The sequence below is a fragment of the Ursus arctos genome, chromosome X, assembly GCF_023065955.2.
Source record: "Ursus arctos isolate Adak ecotype North America chromosome X, UrsArc2.0, whole genome shotgun sequence".
NCBI classification, from domain to species: Eukaryota; Metazoa; Chordata; class Mammalia; order Carnivora; family Ursidae; genus Ursus; species Ursus arctos.
The window spans coordinates 98,475,779-98,499,380 of record NC_079873.1 but is presented as its reverse complement, the minus strand read 5'-3'; the positions used below and the strand labels follow the sequence as shown (position 1 = coordinate 98,499,380).

Below are 23,602 nucleotides of genomic sequence, written 5' to 3'. Positions count from 1 at the left end.
AAAAATGAAAATTCCATCTATGTCCCCACCCCCTCCATTTCCTACCCTGAATTGGAAAATTACCGGAGATTTATTATTGTTTTCTTCTGGTAATAAAACACATATTTCCCAATGCTTCATACTGTATTTGGATCTCTTCTTCTTCATCCCATTGGTGAGGGAAGTGTTCCCAACCTTACAGGGATGGCTGAACACATGACATCCAACACTGGACAGATGTGACTAACAGTAGTTTATTAATCACATATACTCACAGTGTACGGGAGGAGGACACCACATGCCATGCAGAGCCACACAAAATGGGGTAGGGATTTTACTCAGGAACCCAGTGAAGAACCAGGAGCTGTAAGAAATAGGCTTTGTAGTATCAGGAAGGTGGGGGCGGCTCCTGGTGCCCTCAGGAGGATATGATTGATTTGTTTGAATAATTCCACAGGCTAATGGAGAACTGAAATGTGCTACTCAGGGATAAGCAGGAACTATGCCTGGTTTCCTTGATAAGGATGGTTGTTAGACGAGGGGACCTTATCCGTGGGAGCAGAGTGAGGAGGAAAACTTGTACAATTCGAGGCCCTCCCAGTTTTGCCAGATACCCAGGCAGCACATAATTTGGGGCCTTAATTTTTTTTAAAAGATTTTATTTATTTATTTGACAGAGAAAGACAGCCAGTGAGAGAGGGAACACAAGCAGGGGGAGTGGGAGAGGAAGGAGCAGGCTCCCAGCAGAGGAGCCTGACGTGGGGCTCGATCCCAGAACGCCGGGATCATGCCCTGAGCTGAAGGCAGACACTTAACGACTGCGCCACCCAGGCGCCCCTAAGGAGCCTTAATTTTAGGCCTTACACCACACACTAGCTCTGAGGAACAACGGCAGGGAAGACCCTCAGTATATCCTGAATATGTGTACCTGGAATATAGTTTATGCCCCTTTAACCACGCTGGAGTGAATCGTTAATGTATATTTACATGTAGTCATTTTTTGTTTGTAATATTTATAACAATAAAAAATCATGTTCCTGGATTCCTAGCTGAATGCATGTCATGCATTTATTTCTTGTTAAAATATCAAATTTTCAAAATTGTTAATGGAGGAGGGTTATTAAACTATGTTATCATGTAGTTAGTTTAAGTCTGCTTTCAAAGTAATCTATTTCGATTGTACTTAAAATATCTTACGGATTGGAAACACTGAGAAGACCATAATGCTTTAAATCAAATAAATTTGTGAGTCCTTCTTATTTCTTGGAAATTGTTAAAAGACGTATTTGTCTAAAGAGATTTATCCCTGGCTCCAACTTCAGAAACAAAGAGCAGAAAGCCATTAGGGCTAGTTTTTTATTCTTCTAATAGAAAAAAGTAGACAATTCTTTCTATATGAAAAAATATTTAGTCATAAATATTCTTTTTACTTTCTATATCACTTGGAAAGCTTTTTCAAACTGGACATGCATGCTCTCTTCTTTTCCTCCCTTTCTGTTCCACCATGTGATGTTGCCCACTAGGGGAGAGGGTTTCCTCCCCTATACATAGCTTATAAAGAAGAAAAATAAAGCCAAGTGTATCCAAACTCAGGGGAAACCATCATTATTTGACATGTATTCCTATCCATAGTACCTTTATTGACTGGGAGCAGTGATCATAATTGCAATAAAAACAACTAAATGAAAACACCTTAAGTCTAGTGAGCTAAACTTGCAAACCTCAACTCATGCAGAAATCACAAACATCATGTATGCCAATGTAATAGTTGCACATGTGCAACATGATCTAGTTTAAACCATAATTGATCAGATATGGGCAATGGTTCAGAAATGTACTGTGTCTATTTTAAAGATGTTAAAATTTATTACTATATTAGCTTTGTGTTTTTAGAAATTTTTGGACACTGGGTGTATCCTGGAGGAATTTTGAAAATCAAAACCGACAATACATATTTAACTATCATAAACCATTCAGCAATTATGCTTCGCTGCTATAGTCTCATCCGATAACTCCACAATCTAGGAACTTCTGTGCATATTGAGATTCCTATGGAAGTTATAGCAGTAATGAAATTGAGTTTTAAATTTCCCTAGGCTCAACCTAGACATTAAGAATATAAATGTAAATTAACAGAGAAGAACTAGCAGCCATGAATACTAACACTCAAATCACATTCATTTTCATTTAAATTTTACACAGACATCAGGGAAACAATTTCTTCTCCTTCCCTCCAGAGAAATTATATTAATAATTTTGGCAGCCTTCCTGTGAAGGAACAATGTGCAACATCTTTACATTACTTAGAAAACAGGCATACTGAAAACTAGCAGTTGATAGATCATGTTTGCTTTGCTTGTGGGGCACTTTTAGAGACTGAACCTAAATAAATAGGCTACTCCTGAGTTTAAGGAGATTCTAAGGTTTAAATGTATGAGTTGGCTATACTTACTAATCAATAACTGGTTAATGATATATAGTAAGTACTACCAACTATAATAAAAAGGAAGCATAACTTAAATAGTTAAAACAATAAAAACTGTGCATAATGATATAAGCAGTAACTCCCCCTCCCCCATTTTTCTAGAAGATTCTGCCATGACCAGAGGGTTGTGTTTCTTACATAGCTTTACTTGTCCTTCTTTCTTCCTCCTTTCCATCACTTGATGAACAAAAGGAAAGGGGAAAAGAGTAACAAACTGCTAGCTGTTTAGTGGTTGGTTTACTTGACATTTGGTAAAGGAATGAGTCTCCTATAGGTGGAAAGACAAGTCCAAGTAGTTTGGAGCTCCTGGGCAGACAAGCAGATACCAAGATCAATCCCTGCTGACAGCAAAATGAAAGTTGTCCAGTGAGTGGTTCCATTCCAAAGTTGTTTATTTGAGACATGTATTTATTCAGTTAGGTATGGCTGAGTAGGACACTGAGAGCAAGAAGCTTAGCTTATGTGTCCTAGCTCTTAGGCCCTTCACTCAGGTTAGGGATCTGATCCTCTTCATATGCCTCATCTGGCCTCCCTACCAGATTTCCCATTTGGATTCCCTTCTCTGACAAGAGATCATTCCTTAGTGTTACAGATAATTTTCCTCTGGAACATACATTGTTATATTTAAATTTTCACATAACAATAATCCAAATTCATAATTAATTTTCCACAGAATTCCTGATAGAGAGGTAGGGTCATTATAAAAAAAATCTGGGTAGGAGAAAGATATTCTCCAAAGTTCATATAGATGAAAAATGTACAAAATATTTTCTTACCTAAAAAATAAATAAAAACAAGAAGAATGAGAGAGGAAAGAGGAGGTCTTACTGGAGAGGTGTCAAAACATACTATGAAACAATATTAATATAGAATGATATTGTTCAGAGAAAGTCAATCAAATCATTGGAATAGAATTGAGGACTTTAAAAAGAGATGTGTAAAAGTATGTTAATTTTATTTATAATAAAATTGATTGAAGGGTTGTTCACATGTAATGTTACATTAGTTTCAGATGTACAACATAGTGATTTGACAATTTTATACATTATGCAATGCTCACCATGTTAAGTATATAAGTTACCATCTGTCACCATACAATGTTATTACAATATGATTTATAGTGAACTTTAGATTACTTAGAAAAAGATGAACCTGTTATAAAAGGTTTTGGGACAAATGGCCAATCAAATTGAGAAGAAAAAAAATAGGCTATACCCTTAACAGAAACCATCAATAAAATAAACTTTAGAGTTATAATTTTTAAAATGTATTGAAGATAATAGAAAAAAGGAATGGATACTTTTTAAATGCTACATGGTAAGGTCTTTTTAGGCAAAATGCAAAACCCAGACTCCATGAAGGAAACAACTGACAGACTTGGCAAAATCAAGTGATAGACTGAGAGAAGATATCAGCAATATATATAACAAAAGAGTGATATCTAGAATACATCAGAATTCCAACAAATCCACGAGAAAAGGAAAATAATCTGTTATAAAAATCAGAAAATGACAAAAGAAACTTTAAAAACAAAAGCCATATTAAAAAGTTCTACCTTACAAGTGATCCAGCAAATGTATATTAAAACATCTGTGAGATATTTTTGTCCATCAGATTTAAAATGGTTGATGATGACAGGGTGCCTGGGTCTGGGTGGGGCAGTCAGTTAAGCTTCTGACTCAGCTTCAGCTCAGGTTGTGATCTCAGGGTTGTAGATCTAGCCCCGGGTTGGGCTCCAAGCTCCATGCTCAACAGAGTCGGCTTGAGATTCTCTCTCTCCCCCTCCACCCCTCCTGCTCGTTCTCTCTCTCTCTCTCAAATAAATAAATCTTTAAAAAATAAATAAATAAAATGGTTGGTTGATGATGTGCAACGTTGTTGAGTATAAGGGAAATGGACACTTTCAGACATTCCTGCTAATGCCTGTTTGAAGGGATATTGGCAATATCAGTCTTTAATCCATTAAATCCACTCTCAGAATCTCTTCTAAGGAATTTCTCAAAGAATTGCACAGAGATTTATAATGAAAAAAAGAGAATGAATTCATGAATGTTTATTGCTTTATTTGTAAAAGGAAATAATTGGAAACTACCTGGGTGTCCATCAGTAGAAAATGGCTAAATAAACTATAGGTCATCCACAAAATGGAAGACTATGCAGCTGTTTAAAAAATGAGGTAGAAGGTTGCCTGGGTGGCTCAGTAAGATGAGTGTCTGCCTTTGGCTGAGGTCATGATACCAGGGTCCTGGGATGGAAACCCACACTGGGATCCCTACTCAGTGGGGAGCCTGCTTCTCCCTCTCCTTCTGCCACTCCCCTTGCTTGTGTGCTCTCTCTCTCTCTGTGTCAAATAAATAAATAAAATCTTTTAAAAAATGAGGTAGATTATAGGTACTGACCTTGCTATATTTTTAAGTAGAAAAAGCACATTTCAGAATCCTGCATATAATGTGATCCAATTACGTAAGGGAAATGCATATAGCATATTTATATACATAATTGTGTAGAACCAGGACTAAAGAAATGCATACCAAATTGCTGGCAGTGTGAGTAGGGGCAAGACTAAGGAGAGCTATAGCAGAGTGGTTAAAAGCATAGCCTCTGGGGTCAGAGCATTTAGTGACTCTGCTACTTATTAGCTATGCGACCTTGGCAAGTTTCTTAACCTCTTTGTGCCTCAGTTTCCTTCTCTACAAAATGGTGGTATTACTGCTTAGCTAGAAGACTTGTTGTGAGGATTAAATGAGCCAACGTATGTAAAGCATTCCAAATAAAGTTTACTGTGTAAGAGTTTGCCTTTTTTTTTAAGGTTTATTTATTTATTTGCGGGGGGAGGGGCAGAGGGAGAGGGAGAGAGAGAATCTCAAGCTGACTCCATGCCGAGTGCTGAGCCCAACCTGGGGCTCAATCCCACGACCCTTAGATCATGACGTGAGCCAAAATCAAGAGCCAGACGTTTAATCACCCAGGTGCCCCAAGAGTTTGCTATTATTATATTCCTTAAATATTTTGCAGTGAGAATGCATTCATGGATTTCATATGTAGCAAAAAAGAAACAAGAAAGAGAAACTAAAATGAGAATGGGACAGAAATGTTTCTAAATGAAGAAGGAAAAAAGGAAAAATTATATCATCTACACTGTCATTTTAACTACACCACAACCCAACAGAACACTGAATTTGTAATAAGTTTTATCTTAAATTGTGCCTATGGTACAAAGAAAAGCTAGGCTACAATATTTTACAGCTCCCCCAAAAGAGGAACAGTCTAGGGACGCCTGGGTGGCTCAGTTGATTAAGCGTTTGCCTTCAGCTCAGGTCATGATCTCAGGGTCCTGGGATCGAGTCCCTCATTGGGCTCCCCACTCAGCGGAGAGTCTGCTTCTGACTCTCCCCTCTGCCGCTCCCCTCTGGTCGTGTTCTCGCTTGCTCTCTCACTCTCTCTCTCTCTCAAATAAATAAATAAAATCTTAAGAAAATGAACAGTCTATTTCTCTGGTCCTGATTTTCTTTGAAAGACAGAACACAGCAGAAATAACATTGTATGTGTTCTGGAACCTAGGCTTTTCCAGGCCTTGTAGCTTCTATATTTGCTGTCATCGTGGAACGCTGCCCTGACACCAGCATATAAAGCAGCTGGTGTAGCCTACTGGAGAATGAGAGACCACGTGGAAAAGAACAAACACCTGAAGCACCCAGACAACACCCAGTGCCTATTGCCAGATGCATGGGTGGGGCCACCTCCTACCTTTCAGCCCGGATAACCTTCCAGCTGAATGAAGCTGCATGAATGTGCCAAGGAAAAACCAGCAGAGAAAATGTGTAGTTAATCCATAGAATCATAAGAAATGATAAACTGCTGTTGTTTTAAGCCACTAAGTTTTAAGGCTTTTTAGGGCTTAAGCTTCATTGTCATACAACAATAGTTAACCGATGGAGAGGATATGAGATCTGATGGAGAAAGGCCATATGGAGAGAGAGACCCAGATGCCTCAGTTGTTCTAGCCACCCCAGCTGAGTCATTAGACATGTGCGTTAGGCCATGTGGGATAAACCCAGTCTTAGGTGACCTGTCAACTGAATACAACTACAGCGATCCTTGACAAGACCAGAAGAAAAAAAATTCCCATGTAATTCACAAAATTGTGAAAAATGGTAAAATGTTTTAAGCTATGAACTTTTTGCATAATTTGTTACGTGGCAATAGATAACTGACACCACATCCAAGAAGCCTAATTTACTAAGGACATAGAAAGAATCTCTTCTAATCGAGCCCTGTGTCGGGTTCTGTGCTAGGTGTGGGGCCTGCTTGGGATTCTCTTTTTCCCTCTCCCTCTGCCCCTCCCAGCCCCTCACCCTTGCTTGCATGCTCTCTCTCTCTTTAAAAAAAAAAGAAAGAAAGAAAAAATTTCTTTTAAACACACTGTTACCTCTTAGACATTCCCATGGCATGGACTAAGTAAAGATGGCGCTAAATCAAGGCACCAGATTTTGTTTTATTTTATTTTTATTTTTTTAAAATAATTTTTATTTTGTTATATTAGTCACCAGGAGGGCACATATTGCATAGTGCACGGGTGTTATATGCAAATAATGAATCATGGAACATTGCATCGAAAACTGGGGATGTACTGTAAGGCACCAGATTTTAAGAAAATTTCCTGTATGAGGTAGGAAACTTGAATTCTAATTAAACTTGACCAATAAAACATATTACATATTTCTCTTAATTCTTCTCATTATTTTAATCCTTTGTTTTAGTTATAAAGTTGTTAAATTCAAAACTTTTCCCTAGTTCTTTTTTTAAAGATTTTATTTATTTATTTGAGAGAGAGTGCGCACCAGTGGGTGGGGAGGAGGGGCAGAGAGAGGGGGAGAAGCAGACTCCTTGCTGAGCAGGGAGCCTATTGATGACGTGGGACTCGATCATAGGACCCTGAGATCATGACCTGAGCTGAAGGCAGACGCTTAACCGACTGGGCCACCCAGGCGCCTCTGCCAGTTATTTCTAAAGGACCTACTGTATATAATCAAGATATGTAGAAGGATATGCTCCTGCCCTCAAAGAAATAAAAGTACAACAGGAGAAATAAGCATCTGCATAAATAACTATAAAACAGAGGAGAATGGAATAAGGGACAAGAGAGGACAAGTGCTTTAGCAATTCAGAGGAAAGAGCATTTCGGAGGAAAGTTCAAAGAGCACTTTTCTTTTTATGTTAAGTCAGCCAGAGAGCACTTCTTGAAGAAAGGGAGTAATGGATAGGAATCTGATAAATATGAATAGACAGCTAGAAATGGAGAAGGAAGGGCATCCTGGGCAGATGTATGAGTGTTTTAAACTAATTTTTAGACTTTATTTATAATAGTATTTGAATGAAAGGATACACTGTCCCATTGTAACCAAGTCTCCATCTGATGGCCTATGGAATAAACTATACACAATCTCAAGACAGACAGACAAAGCTGTAGTAGCCTGAAGCATCTAGAAATTCAACCAAGATGTCAGGTATCCTAGAAAATTGATGAATCTACTTTGTGGTGATAGGTGAGTTTTGCCTATGCTCATCCTGTGATTGGAATTCTTTTGGTGATAAAAGAAAGTGGTCCTAGGGGAGTCTGCCTTATTAAAATGATTATTACTGAAAAAGCATGTTTATAGCATATCTTGAGATAAATAGAATCATACCTTTAAAACGAAAGGCAAGAGTAGGTATAAGACTTATGAGGAAGATTAGTTATAGTTTTACATTTTTAATAATAGCTTTCTAGTCACAAATTAATATGTGTTTATTATGGAAAATAAAATATACAAAATATAAAAAAGAAAATTAAAACCACTAACAAGCCCATGAATCACTATTAACAATATAATTTATTTTTCCTGGTCCTTTCCCCATGCATCCATTTGTAAATATTTTAGTTTTAGTCAATTCATAGAAACATGCGATTATATGCTTTTGTAATCTCCCATTTTCCCACTTAAAAATATATTGGGGATCAGTTCAGTTTTAAACAAGTTGAGTTTGGGTTAATTATGAGATAGTAAGAAAGAAATATCCAGCCAGTTGTTAGAGATGGAGCCCGGGAGGAATGTTGGGACAGGGCTATGATCTGGAAGTTATCGAACTAGAAGTAATTATTGAAACCTGGAAATGGGATGAGATCATCCATACTTTTTCCAAGTGTGGGTTACTGGGTTAAGAAAGCAATTGATCTGCTTGGAATAGAATAGATAATTTCAAAATGCATCACACAGCAGTTGTAAGTGATCATTCTGGATTGCAATATAAAAATCAATTTCTTATTGTGAATCTAAGGATTGAGACTCTATAAAGAGTAAAAGACACTGATAAGATTGAAACCACAGCCAGTTTTAAGAAAAGATCAATGGTTGGCATTGGTCTCTGGACCCCTATACTAAACTCTTCAAAATTTTTGAAGACCCCAAAATCCTATTGTCTTTGTGGGTTATCTCCATTGATATTTATGTAGCTGAAGTTAAAATAGACAGAAATTAAATATTTATGTATTGATGCACTTAAAATAACAGTAGTAAACTCATTACACATTAAGATAAATAAAACTTTTATACTACATTTTCCCAAACAAAAAAATTATTGAGAAGAGTTATAATGTTATCTTTAATTCCTGGCTTAATAGAACACACCTAAATTCTTCCTGCTTTTACATTCAATTAATTGATGTACTTTTGTGAGAGTATGTGAGTGAAAGGCAAATAATATCTTAATATTATTATGAAAATAATTTTGGCTACATAGATACCCTACAATTCTCTAAGGAAATTCCAGGAGTCTCTGGATCATAGAAAGGTCAAGAACAATAAGGATGGGAAAAGGTTTATAATTTGAGTGTCAGCAAGTACAAAGACTTGATTGAGATCCACTGAACTGTAAATCAAACCATATCACACCTTCCTGGACTTTCCACTGTCCTTAGGGCAAAGTCAAAAATCTTTATCAAGGTCCCTAAACCCATGTATGATTTTGCTCTTTTCTGCCTGTCCTGCCTCATCTTATGTCATTCCTCCTCCCCACCTCCCTTCCACTTCATTTTTTTAAAGATTTATTTATTTATTTATTTACTTACTTACTTACTTACTTAAGAGAGTGACAGAGAGAACAGCAGGAGGGGTAGAGGAGAGAGAATCTCAAGCAAACTCCCCCCTCAGCACAGAGCCTGATTCCATGATGCTGAGATTATGACCTGGGCCAAAATCAGGAGTCAGGAGCTTAACTGACAGAGCCACACAGGGGCCCCTCCTTCCACTCACTACACTCCAGAGGCACAGGCTGTCCTTGCATTTCTTGATGTTGCCAGGATATTTCTCACATCAAATACTGTAGATTCTTTTCTCTGTGCCTGGGATGTTAACTACTACACATTCTCTAGGCCTCCAATTAGTAGCCACTTCCTCAGGGAAGCCTATCTAACCACTCCAACCTCAATCTAAATTGTGTCTCCTCTGTTGTTCCCTTGCCAATAGTGTTCTTTTCCTTCAGAGCATTCACCAGTTTAGAGCTATGTATCTCGTTGTGGGATTGGTTATGTCAGTCTCCTACCAGTGGACTATAATCTACGCAAAAACAGGAACAAGTGTGTTTTGTTTACCACTCTGTTCCCCAGTATTTAGCACTGAATAGGCACGTACTAGGTATTCTATAAATCTTTGCTTAACCAAAGTATGAATGAGAGAATGAAGACACATATGGGAGCCTGTTTCCTTAGTCTGAAAAGAAATTATTCATGTTTATTGTGTTGCATGGAAAATGATAAGATTCTAGTTCCCAATTTTCATATAAAATGCATTTAAAATCTGTTTATGATAGACTATCCTAATAATTGTTAGCATCTAATAGCAATTGTTAATGTATGTGGCTATAAAAGTCTTCTTATGGCTGTTATTAAGCATGCGTTTTAGAAGCACTAAATGCTTTAGTTATTTCAATACAAATTAATAGTTACCTGGAAGTCAATCATGATAATAATTCACTTAAAAGGTTATTATGATGAGGTCACAAAGTTAGAGAGAAGTTCAAGTGCATTTAAATGCCAACAGAACAATCCTAATTGTTCTATATTCTTTTCAAATTCTCTTTCTGGAGTGTAATTTCATCTCTCAAACAGAAATCATGGTACATTTTGAAATCAATATTTCCCCTCTTCAACAACTGTGATAGTTAAAAAGTGCCAAAAAGTAATACTCTTACAGTTAAAAAGTGCCAAAAAGTAATATTCTTAAAAGTATTTCCAATAAAAAGACAAACACTAGCATAAAGCCAGCTTTCAAACTTGCAAGGGAAGGCACTACATTATCTTTATGAAGGTAGAAATTATTGTTATTGCCATATTTTTATGTGTATGTGTATCAAATATAAGTGAATTTCATGTAAATTAAAGACCAAGGTGCTATTCTTTTCATTGTCCGTAATTTTAAATTTAGCAATCATTTGAATCCATTATAGCAATAATGCAAATGAATTGCCACTGCATCCTATTGAGAAGTCTTGGTTTCTGAAGGTTATGATTAATCTGTATCAGGGATACATTTTATTTTGAGAGTAAGGTGCAGGAGCACTGATGGAGCCTTTCCAATGAGGCATATTCTGTATGAATGTACACTTCCGGGAGCAGAGCTTGCTATGTGGAATACAAAGTGACTTGCTGAAGCCCAAAGGGGGGAAGAGTATTTTGCTTCTTGGAACTCTAGTCAGAAAAATGGATCTTCAGGATTCATTTGGGTATTAAATAGAAATAGGTAAAGAGAAGACTCTTTTTTTAAAAGATTTTATTTATTTATTTGACAGAGAGAGAGAGAGCCAGCGAGAGAGGGAACACAAGCAGGGGGAGTGGGAGAGGAAGATGCAGGCTCCCAACAGAGGAGTCCAATGTGGGGTTCGATCCCAGGACTCTGGGATCACGCGCTGAGCCGAAGGTAGATGCTTAACGACTGAGCCACCCAGACGCCCCAGAGAAGACTTTGATTGGCTTGTCAGTTGTTCCCTTGAGCCTTACTCGAGTGTGTGAAAAAAAAAAGTGCCTGACTCTGTTCTGAACAGATGGATGCAGAATCCTGGCCACCAACTGTTCACATCCAGGCTCATGTGAACTTCCTCCAATGTGGCTGCTCTCCCCAGAGGGGCCCACAGCCGGCCAGAAACGGGCACTCCCTAGCAGCAGGCTGGTGATTGCAATTTTACAGCTCTGTTTATGGAAAGTGTTTGGGTAGAAAATCATTAAGCTACCTCTGCTGTTTCCAATCATTGTAGCCAAAAGTTAAGGTGCCAGCACCATTCATAATCTCTGGTAGCTGATCTCTGGATGACATTGTTACCAGTTGCAACCAGAAATAATGGTGCACCACAAGTACGTACTGAAAGTGTGCCTTTGAAAACATCTTCCCATTAGACAAGCAACCAAACAAAACTCCTTCATTTCAGATAGTTCCCATTGATTTTCTTTATGTAATTGTTATTGACTTTAGTCTTCTAATATTATTGTACTTACACTCTTACTTATGAGGGTACTTAGAAACAAGATTGAAATAAGTGATATTCTCCATTATGCATTCTTTGCAGAGAATGAAACCTATGGATTAAACAAATACATTTAAAAAAATCAAGGCCAGAACATCTAATATTGTTCTCTAGTACTGAATTGTTCTAGGTACATGGTAATGGCCACTCAATATATGCTTGTCTATTAGTGAATTGTTCACAAATCTTTGAACATCTCTTAGCTCAAGTCTCAATTTCTTTACCTATTCCCAGTGCTGGCACAGTTCCTGGAACATAGTAGATCCTCCATAATCATTTGCTGAATTAAATTTATGTAATTACATTAGTTCTGGGAATAAATGTATAAAGGTGTATGCATACATGTGTGTGGTCTTTGTTAATGAAAAGGCATATCTCTTAAAATTGCTAGCAAACTATTTGAATAATATAATCTAGGCAACTGAATAACTGTCCTATACAGATTGCATGCTCCATTACAACTGGTTATATTTTCCTTTACATTGGGCATTCTGAAACTGGCAATTTAGTGTGACTTCTTCCTGATATCCGCATTTGAAATAGAAATTCTTGCTTCCAGAAGTTGTAAATCAGTTCTTTGGAAAGGAAGAAAAGTTGACAGAGCCCTCTGTACTTTGGAATTAGAAATGGAAACAATGTTTTTGAAGGAACTAAAGGGAGACAGCTGCAGACCAAATGAATTAAGGACTCCGGGGAGTTGTGGAAGACCAGTAAGGAAAATGAGAGGGAAGAATGTGAGAGAAAATACAAAGAGGAGGCAGCAGAGGAGAGAATTTTTATAAAAATCATTAAAAGGACTGTTGAATTGCCGAGAGAAACAAGCTGAATTTCCTTTTCTGAAATTCCTAGTTATTAACTACCCCTTCTTTCCTGGGTCTTCCAAAAGAGTAACAAAAGAGACAGCAAGTGTGAGAGTGAGATGATCCTGGTTTTAAATCCTATATTCTATTTCCATGGCTGTTATGGTTTGTCCACCTCCCATTCGATCAGAATTTCCTTTTCATGTATGAGTTCTTTCCTCAATCATTGGTTACAGAATTTCCTTAGACGCAGTGTTTCGAGTCGCTGGAGAAGTGACTGGCCAGATGTTTCTTTTTCCTCCTTCTAGAACTCTTAGTTGGGAATTGAGGAGGTATCCTGAAAGTCTTTTCCCTCCACAGTTCAGGATTCTGGTAGTTCCTAACGAGGAATCTTTCTTTTATTTAGGATATTTATATATGTTTTATACATATACATGTTTTTGTTTTCAGAGGAGGGTAGAGGGTTTGGGGAAGGTTCCTTTACATACTCGTGGCAAGACACAGGTTTTACAGCCCTGCCTTCTCCCGTTGCTTTTTCAACAGCCCAAGAGAGAGATGGTTCTGGAAGCAGTTGCCATCCCCCCACAGAGTCGAGTTGTCATCTTTTGTTTCTTTGTTGGCTGAGCGGTGGGGTGGGGGTGGGGGTGGGGTGATGAACGGCAGGGATCCAAATGATTCCTGCCCAAAGCTGAAGGCGGTGTTGGAAAAGGGACGAAGGGAAAAAACAGCTCTTGATTCCCAGATTCTTTCCCCGAGTGTTCAGCTCGGTGTATTTTATTTTCTCCCCTCGGTGATGTGCCGGGCTTACAATGCACCCTCTTTGCAAATACCTGTATTAAAAACCAGGAGGATGGGAACGCACGGTTCCGAGATCTCCCCCTGGCGTCACCCTATACTACCTCTCTTTCGGAAACCGAATCCGCTCCCCCCTGCTCAGGAGCGCAGAGACCGTACAGCCCGGAAGCCGTCCTCGCGCAGCTGCCACCACCCAGGGTGGAGAACAGCTGGAAGCTTTGGTGCGCGCCCACCGCGCCGCGAGCAACTCTTCCCGGTAATTAGCGCCAGCCAAGGCTCCAAATGTGCCTTATTGCAACCCCTAGCGGGCTCTCAACTCGGCAATAGCTTCTCGCTTTCCTGTCCCTGCTCTTGCGGAGAAAAATTACAAACGTGCGTGCACACATACACATTCACACACGCCCTTCTTTCTTCACTCAAGAAGACCATCAGTAAACGTCTTCCTCCCAAAGAAGGTTCGACTCTTCGCGCTCTCTTTTCTTTACCCAGAGGTTAGCAGTACCCGCGAACACACGCGGGGCTCTCTTCGCTGCTCTGCGCGCCCCCTACCTGCCTACGGCGGGGGTGGCGCTGGGGGGGGAGGGGGTCTGGGAGTACGCAAGACTCCTGTTTCTCCAGTTGGTGCAGCTCCCCTGGCTCGGCACTTGGTATCTCCCACGGTTTTGCTCTCTCCGGGAAGCCGGGAAGGAGAAGGCGACTGTGGGCGTCGCCGCCGCCCTTGCCGGAACCGGAGCCAAACTCCAATAGGGCGCCAACGCTTCCCTCTTAAGGCTCACATCTGGCACAGCCGTGCAGATGTTGGCGGCCGGAGAGTTCCTCCACGCGAGGCACCCCAAGTCCTGAGCATGCCCAGTAGGACTCCTAAGGCTCCCGAAGCGAGTTTCTGGACATGTAGATTCCGCTTTTCCGCTTTTTAGAGGAAGCTGAAGAGGGTGGGAAAGGAGGGATCCTAGGCTTGGGGCAGCGCGCTGGGTTCGCCCGGGTGTGTGCCCTCCCGCCCGGCAGGGTGAGGGGCGGAGCTGGTTGGGGAGTCCAGGGACCAGGGCGGCCTGGCAAGGCAGGAGCTGGAGCGCTGCCCCCCCCCAAAGGACTTTGTCAGTGCTGAGCTGACGCGCCGCCAGGAGGCTGCGGGTGGCCGGCCTTGGCGCGTTGGGGTCACACTGTCAGCTGGTAGCAGTCAGCGGTGCTTGCTTGCTCTCACGTAGATGGACGCGAGAGAGCTTGCGGGTCACTTACGCACGCACTCAAGGGCTTGGCTTTTCAGGAAGGCGGGGGAGAGGGGAAAAGGAGGAACACAAACAATTTTTTTCTTTCTTTCTTTCTTTCTTTCTTTCTTTTTTTTTTTTTGCCAAAGTTATACTGGCAAGAGACTTTACATTCTTTCTAAGTCAATCCTGAGGCTTTACACAGCGCAGCAGTGATCACGCTCCTTTGTGTGTGTGTGTGTGTGTGTGGTGTGCACGCGCGTTTGTGTATGTCATGACTATGAAACACCGTCCCAGGTTGATCTTGGGGATGACAAACATTCCTCCGAAACCCCTACCTCACCTAACCCTCGGGGATTAAAAAAAAATGCTAGTCATAAGAGTCCCCTGGCCAGGAACTCATTGTGGTACAAAATCTAAATTTTGTTGATTCATATTTCTTTCCTCTGCTCCCATCTTCAGCTTTCTCCTTCCCTCTCTCCATCCTTTAACATCCTGATCTTTCTCATCTCGACTTCCTTTCCTCTGCCCCTTACCTGCTCCCTTAGTCCTCCTCCTCCTCCTTCTGCTCCTCCTCCCTCCCCCCATCTCAGCTGCGGCTAAAACCTGGAGTCTTGGGGGAAAGAGGGAAAAAAAAAAAAAGCCTCGGCTGTAGAGCTGTCAAACCGGGCATGCTCAGTAGACAGGGCAGGTTTTTTGGTCTCGAGTAGCGGAGAAACATTTTTTGCACCACCGCTACCAGCCTTAGAGCGCGGCGGCGGCGGCCACGGCAACATCAGCACAGCCATCGGCCGTGCAGACGCCCGGCACCCGGGAGCGCGGCGGGCTCCGGCTTAGCCCGGAGTTCACCTCCGAGTTCCCCGGGGGCTGAGCTCACCCCTTCTGCTCCCACACACACGCACTCTTTCACTGACACACACGCGTATACACACTCTCGCACACACACAACCCCGGGCGCAAGCACCCTCCTGGCAAGGATCTTACGCTGGCGCGGCAATAGCCAGGTTCGGTCCCTGCCCCCGGCGGCTCCGGCTGACAGCACCGCCGCCGCCAGCCAGAGGAGAGCGATGCGGGGGCCCAAGCGGCAGCTCGAACAGTAATGTGGATTTACAGTCGTTTCCCGCAGGAACCGGCTAAGACGCCTGAAGTCCCGGGCACCGGCGGCGCCCAGCGGGGCTGAGCACCTGGAGAGGGGGCGGGGGACCGCACCTGGGGACGCCACCGAAACTTGCGCCTCGACTAGGTAGGTGCGTTTCTCCTGTCCTCATCTCTTTCCCTCTGGCTCGCGGCCCCCACCCCCCACCTCCCACCCCAAGGACTCGGGCGAACTTCGCCCCGAGGCTGCAGGCGACGGATGGCGGCTCCGGGCTGTGAACCGCGCGGGCTGTGTCCGCGCTGGGAGTCTTACCCGAGGTTGCAGAACCTTCGCTCCTTCTTTTCTGGGTTTCCTCCGGGCCCCGGGCTCTGGACCACCCGGGGGAGGTGGGAGGTCGGCCTTGTTCGCAGTTCAAGCTTCCAGTTGGCCCTGGGGGCTCTGCCTCTGGGGGCTCGCTGGGCTTTACAGGCGACACTTTCGCCAACCAACTCCTCCGGTTGTGAAAGGGGGGGCCCTCGCCTAGGCTCTCGCGCAGAGCCGGGGCGCTCTAACAAGTGGACCTGGACGCTGGGAAAGCGGGGGTTCGGTCCGAGAATAGACAAGGGGCGCCTCTTCTCCGACATCCCTCCCACCTGGAGCTTTCGCCCGTGGCTCGGCCACTTGGGTCCCGCTAGTGTTGTCTCTCCGAAAGAAGATGCCCAGGGGCTAGGACGCACTTTAGTACCTGTTTGCTTCTGAATTTCTCTTTGAACCTCACTCGGGGAGCCCAGATTCGGGGGGTGGGGGGACTCTAGAACCTCCTTCCAACCTACGCAGTCTGGGGCCCCACCCGATGCGTCCTCCCTATACTCCAATCTTTGTCAAAAGAGACAGTCATTACGCAGTAGTCGGTGTTCTGGGAGCCGTCGGTGTTGGCTTTAACCACGCGCTCAGCTGCGCGGGTTTGTGTGTTTTTTTTGCGTTTCATCCTGAGACGTGGTCCCGGGAATCTAGTATCGGCTAGTACATCTGCGGAGCGCCAAGTACCTTCTAGGCATGCCTGGAGAAATGTAACCTCACTTTCTTCCACTCCACAACGGGCGGGTTGACAATTCAGTTTTAGGATGCTTTTCCTAAAGGTGGTGAAGGGAGACTGTTAGCGAGACTTCGTGAGTGGATGTGTTTGCAGTCAGGAGTGTATTTAAACATTTCAGCAAACCCAGTGCAGCCAGTTGTTTACAATTGCGGAGACAGAAGATCTCACTCCACTAGTAGATGTTGTCTCGACATCTATTTCGGCACGGGGAGAGTAGGGCGGGGGCGAGGGCTGGTTTGCAGCTCGTGCTTGCCGTCCGCAGCTTTGGATTTAGCAGATCTGCACCACTGCTACTGGCGATATGCTAATATGTATAGGAAAACTCCACATTTTCAATATGAAGCAGTTGGTCAGGAGCCGCCTTAACTTTCCCGGGTCTTCCCCCCCCCCCTCTGGAATGTTAATCCCGAGATGTATTTGAGGTGGCCCAAAGACATACGAAAAGAAGTTTCTGGTGCTATGGAAGGGCAATTAGTAGCCATTCGGTTTTAGAAACTAAAAGGAAACGAAATACCCCAGTGGACTCTAATAGGTACTGTTAATTAACATTTAATTGATCGCATTTGTGGTAAGTAAGGGTCACAGCTTCCTTGAATTTTAGATTGTTGTTCTATGATTACAACTAACAAACCAGGTATTATACTGTGAGAATCAGTCGCTACTCTTAACCTGTTTGGAGAAGACATTGCAAATGTCTGCTCTATTATCTTTTGGCTGAAATATCCTGGTTCATCTTCTTAGTCCGAAGACTTTCGATTTGGAGTATAGGGTACTTAAGTGCTGCCCAGAAAGAGTACAGTCTAAGAAGGAAAGCCTTTTTTTTTTTATTATTAAAAGGAGAGCCACAGCTTTATGTTATGCTCCATGATTACCCAGCATTTGCTTGTTTGCTCAACACCCCTCTTTGCTTTTCATATATCCAATGTGGGGGAAAATGAATTTCTCTAAGACATAGTATGTGTCTTAAAGTAAATAATTGGAAAAGCAGAATCCTAGTTTTGCCATTTTGGTCGAAGTTTATAAGACTTTTTGGGTGATGTATTAACTAATTTACTATTGCGAATTTTTGTGTTTTCTTTAAAGGTAGTTGAAAGCTTTCAAGTATGCCCAAGTAATGTTGGAAGGTTTTAATGATAATAAAAGTCACAAGATATATTTGAAGAGGGGTTCAGGTAATTTCCAAAACGAATCCATGCTTTAAATGTTAGTTGAAAGTTCTCAGATTGTCCCCCAGAATGTTTTTGATAAACAGGTGTTTCTGGAAAACAACTCTACAAAGAGATTTTGACATTTGCATAATAAAATTAACAGAATCTAGTCCCTAGAACAATGCCAGACACAGTAGAAAAATGAATATTTTTATTACATGAATTAGTATTTACTATTAGTTCTAGGCCCAGTTATGAACATATTATGTAATGAGGCTGAAGGAAAGAAAGCTTTTGTAGAATCATTGTGCTGTAAGGGTGATTAAGCGAGACTCCAAATACTCAAACACATAGGAGTGTTAAAAAGTAAAATCAGATTATGTGTAATTACAGTCTCATTCAAAGGCCCAATTCAAAGTCCAAGTCCGAATACCCTAGAAGTCTCATTGTTCCAATTCAGCTGTCATATGTGTAAATAATACTGACATAATCGTAGTTTCCTTTATAGTCATTGTACCTTTCTGATGCCTTTAATACAAAGATTCTTGCTGAAGCAGAACAGCTCAGTATTTAAATTTATTCTGTACAATATTACTTTAAATCATCAAACTGCAAAATATTCTTTTGACACGTTGCCTCTGAACTTTATTTTCCATGACAGTCTTAAAAACTTGGAAGAAGGTTCAGTATTAATTAATATAACAAATTTTTTTCCATTCTGTTAGGGATAGCCATTAGAATCCATGAAATTTTTGCTTGAAGCTTGCTTTGCCCAAATGTCCATCAGTTTCAGTTTTTAGTTATCAAGTGCTTAGTATAGATTATGGTTAATAAATCCCCTAAGGTTTCCCAAACTGTTTATTTATTTATTTATTTACCCACTCACTGACTGACCTGAGGTCAAAAGACGACTAGTACTTTGCATGCTAATGGTTTTTTTAATGAAAACAAATTTTTTTGTAGTACTCACATATTCTCTCACGTACACACACACACACTCTATCTCTAAAGAATGCCATGCATCATACATAAAACACGTATAATAATTTTATTAAAATTCTCTATATTTTTTTAAATTCCTGTCACTTTACCCTCAAAAGTAGTAATCCATGCACACTTAAAAAGAAAAGATGTTTCCCTTCATTTACCATTTGGAATAAAGGTTTGAACTGGATTACTAGCACAACTACAGGCAAATTAAATGATGAAGAATATTGTAAGGAAGAGTATTTAGCAATTCTGATCAACAGCATATATCCATAGCTGGGAATGTAGCTGCTGATTATAAAAAATTAAGAAGAATCAAATTTCAGAACTGTTTCCATATACAATAAGTGCTTTAAATCATCTGCAGATTCTGTGTATTAGATTAAATCACTATTTTGAATGTAGATTACTATTATTTTTCCTTCCCCTAAAAGGTAAAACATTCTGAATCCTGGCTTAATATATTATTTCTATTTCTTTCTGTTTTCCATTGATTTTTTTTTAGAACTGAGGAAAGTAAATATCAAATAGAACCAGTGAGAACCGTGCTTAGTTTGAGCAGATGAATGCTAGAAAAGGTTTTGCACATCTTTTGATTATTCCTAATAACCTTGATAGTCCAACCATAGGTGTCCCTTCAGTATGTGGTACTCTGTTATGACAATTATATAATGTATAGAGATTTTGTAGTTTGCTAGATGCGTGGTGGTACAATTTAGCAAGACCAACAAAATTGCTTATACTTGGAACACATGAAATATAAGGCTGAAGAAATTGGAATTTGATGGCATAAACAGAAAATTACTGTATAACAATATTTAATCAATTGGACTGCTAACATTTTCGTGTATAATCAAAGAAAACTAGTTTTATTTGGAGATAGTAAATATTTTTACAGTTGATGTTGGATCCCTAATATTTAAAAATTAATAATTTAGAGTTTGATAAATAAAGCCTGTTAAATTCTTATGTAACTTTAGGACTCATTTCTAGACCTGAAAGTATAATCTTGGATAATTTACAATTTTTTAAAAAATCTGACTTTTACTTCCTGTCCAAGCCTCCACTTTAGGTAAACAATACCATATGGTGAAACACGCATATATGCCAACTAACCACTACGTCTTGGATGATGTTTTCAATGTGATGTAATGATTCTGAAATATTGGGTTCTCCATTCCCACCCTACTCTAACTGTATGAGTGAAGAAGTTAATTGGAAAATGGACGTAGGAAAATGTGTTAAATAGTCTCTTTTTATATTGGTGGGTCACCCCCTGTGAAGCTTTTACTCTGAGCCTTCATACCTGTGTTTATGATAGGGATGTGCCAAGATTAGTATTTTTTTTTCTGGGTGCTGATGACAGGGCTCTGTGGCTCTATCTCAAATATGTGAGTGAAAAGTTCCGTCAACCATCCAGCTGTTTGGGGTGATGCAAACAAACATCTGGTTGGTTAAGAGAATTTTTTACTTCGTCTCTGGATGTTTGGAGTCATTTAACAGGCTGATGAATCTTAATATCTATGCCAAAAAAAAAAAAAAGAAAAAGAAAATGAAACACTTTAAAATAATGTAGAGTACCTTAAACACTCTCGGATTACTATAAAATACGTAACGAACTGTATGCCATCCTGAATCTACAGCCTTCTATGAAATGTGTAAGATGTTGCTTGCATCCCTTAGCAATTACAAAAACAGAAACACACTGGCCTTTTCAACAAGCCAGGAAATTAAAAACTTTAACTTCAATTCTACCTCCCCCCCCACGCCCCCGCTACTGATTCATCGGTTTAAAGAAATCAACTTAAAGAGTTTGATATGTTGGCTTCTTACAATTTTCTGCACCTCATTTTCCACCGATTCTTCTACTGCCATGGAAACTAGACGGGACAGACAGCTGGGAGTCACTAATTCAGGATGGGAACCTGCTTGTTAATTTAATTTCATGCCAGCCTGTTGGTCCCTGAAAGTAACCGTAAAAGGCTGGGGAATTGAATTTGCGAGCAATAAATGATTAAGCAGAACAAAAATCAGTGCCATCTCTGTCATTTTCCTGAAGATCTTACCGCTTACCCTCTTTGTCCCCTACTCAAGCAGTTCTTTCAAAATAATCACAGAAATAGAGGCTTGATTTGTGCATTCCTGTTGGTATTTATGTGTGCTACAGAGTTTTTGTTCTATGAGGACATTCACAGCTGTAAAATAGTTTCATAATAGCTATTATATTGAAAATATGTGTTCTTTCAAATTATGATTTTGTAGACTTTGAAGAAGCCTAGTTAGTGATCATAGTAAAGTTAAATATAAATGATGCTTGAATTTTCCAGTAGGATTTGTTATTTTTCCTTTCCAAATATAAGAACAATTTTATTAAAGTATCTTTGCCCCACTTGTTTTTTTTTATTACAGAGACCAAGTGGATTTGAAAACATTTATTTGAAATCTGTAAAACACTCGTTTTACCCGTCACCATAAAGCATACTGATTGTTTTAATTTTAATTGACTAAGTTGTCAGTTGATAAGTAGTCAACAATGAGGAAATTGCCTTTTAATGTTTTTCATATTCTGTTGTAACATTTTTGTGGCTGATTATGACTTACAAAATTGAATTTTGGAATCACAAACTCTAATATGGGCTGAATTTCAATCCATGTTAAGCCTTTTGCAATATTACCCGCTATGGGTCCTGATAAATATTTTTTCCTATGAATTTATGGCTATAAACAAATGTCTATATTATGGCTAAGAAGGAGTAATTCCCAAAAACGATTTGGGTGATGAAAAAAGGAGGAAGATCTATATTTATATGTCACCAGGTATTTTTGTTTTAAAATGACTAGAATTTCAAAATATAAATATCCCAGACAGAACTATTAATGATAGAATAAAGTAGTGATTTTAAAATGTAGGAAAAATAATATTTACATTTTTACATTTTAGGGATTATTGATGATATTGGTATCCATTTGTGGGGTATTGAATTGCATATATTTTGTTAATTGGTTTAATTTTGTTACTTAAGCCATATTGGTGTGATATGAAAAATCTCTGAATAAAACATGAAAAATACAGTCAATCATCATTGTTGAACATGTAGATTTCCTAGTATCTGTCTGTGTCCTTCTGTATCATGTCCATTTCTTCTAGCCTTTCAGCGAATGCTTGGCATTCGGATGTACAATGTAAAATAGCAGTCAGTCATATGGATGGTTCCAAATATCTGATCAATGAATTTTGTCTATTCATCCAAATAATATTCTGATGTTATCACCTCAGTTTCCCTTTTGAAATTACTGTGTATTTACTTTTCAGTTGTTTTACTATTTAGATGTAAGGTATGGTGAAATTCAGGATGCTGATGCAGTTGTATGTATAAAACTTGCAGTAGAATCCCTATATGGTTATATCAAAGGGAATCCATTTTCATTTTAATGTTTGGAATCACAGTTTAATGTTTTTAGCTGCCTGTATGAATGAGGATTTTTAAAGCAGCCAAAATTCTGTTCATTTCTTCATTCATTCACCAAAACTTTTTAAAAATACTTCGGGGAGAATCTGATCACTGGCTAAGGTCAAGGAGAAAATTTCCCAGTTGCATGGTTTTGCATAATTGGTGGATTCTAAGTGTTTATATTACTTCTCATGCCTCTATCTGGTTTAGACACCTGTCAAAGAGAAGGTGCCAGATTAGATGGTCAATTGGTTTATTAGATATTATAATCTCTGTGTCCCAGCTGCATATAGGCATTTTAAGAAAATTTTTCAGTTGTTCGGAGAAATTAGAAAAAGATACTGCAGATGGCCTTTCTCAATAATCCAGGTTTTTTCAGGTACATTTAAAATTAAACGTCCTAAGAGATGATTAATTCAGGGAAGTTATTGATAATGAACTCATCTTATGCTACACATCCTTTGCACCTATGATGATGCCTTATTAAAGGTGTCTCGATCTTGCTAATTACCACCTGTGTTTAAATATAGAGGTGTATAAATACACTACAACCACAGGGTGACTGGAAGCCTTCTAAATCTGAAATGTTCCTAGCTAACTCAATTCCTATCAACAAAATGTTTCTGATCAACGTTTTGAATTTATACTCTGTGCATTACCTCCCTTTAGCATTAATGATTTTCTTTTTTTAAAGCTGCTCTGCTTAATTGCAAGCATTTGAGTAATATTGATGTGTGATCTCCTGCTCTATTAACTAGCCCCAAAATATGTTTATCTGTGTGGGGATGGAATTTTTTTTCCAAAGGAATATTTATTAAAAAGTATATGTACATTTTTGACATGGATTTCACAAGCATTGTTTATAGAAACACACATTACTTATTTGCTTACTCTATGCTTGAAATGAATATAACTTTGTGATTGTGACTCATTATATGTTTAGAGCTTTAAGCAGTGTAGGGAAGCATTGACATCATTGCTATGCAAGTCAAATAAGAAACTCCTTTTGGAAAGATAGTATTAAT

General features: G+C 39.8%; 1 protein-coding gene across 2 annotated transcripts in view; it reads left to right on the top strand.

The window, feature by feature from the left end:
* Positions 1-15,553: 15,553 nt before the first annotated feature.
* TENM1 (teneurin transmembrane protein 1) overlaps positions 15,554-23,602 on the top strand; it is a 759,525-nt gene continuing 751,476 nt past the window's right edge. For both annotated transcript variants that reach the window (XM_044391612.3, XM_057314228.1), the window contains exon 1: positions 15,554-16,062. The gene's annotated coding sequence lies outside the window, so the exon portion shown is untranslated. The remainder of the gene's footprint in view (positions 16,063-23,602) is intronic.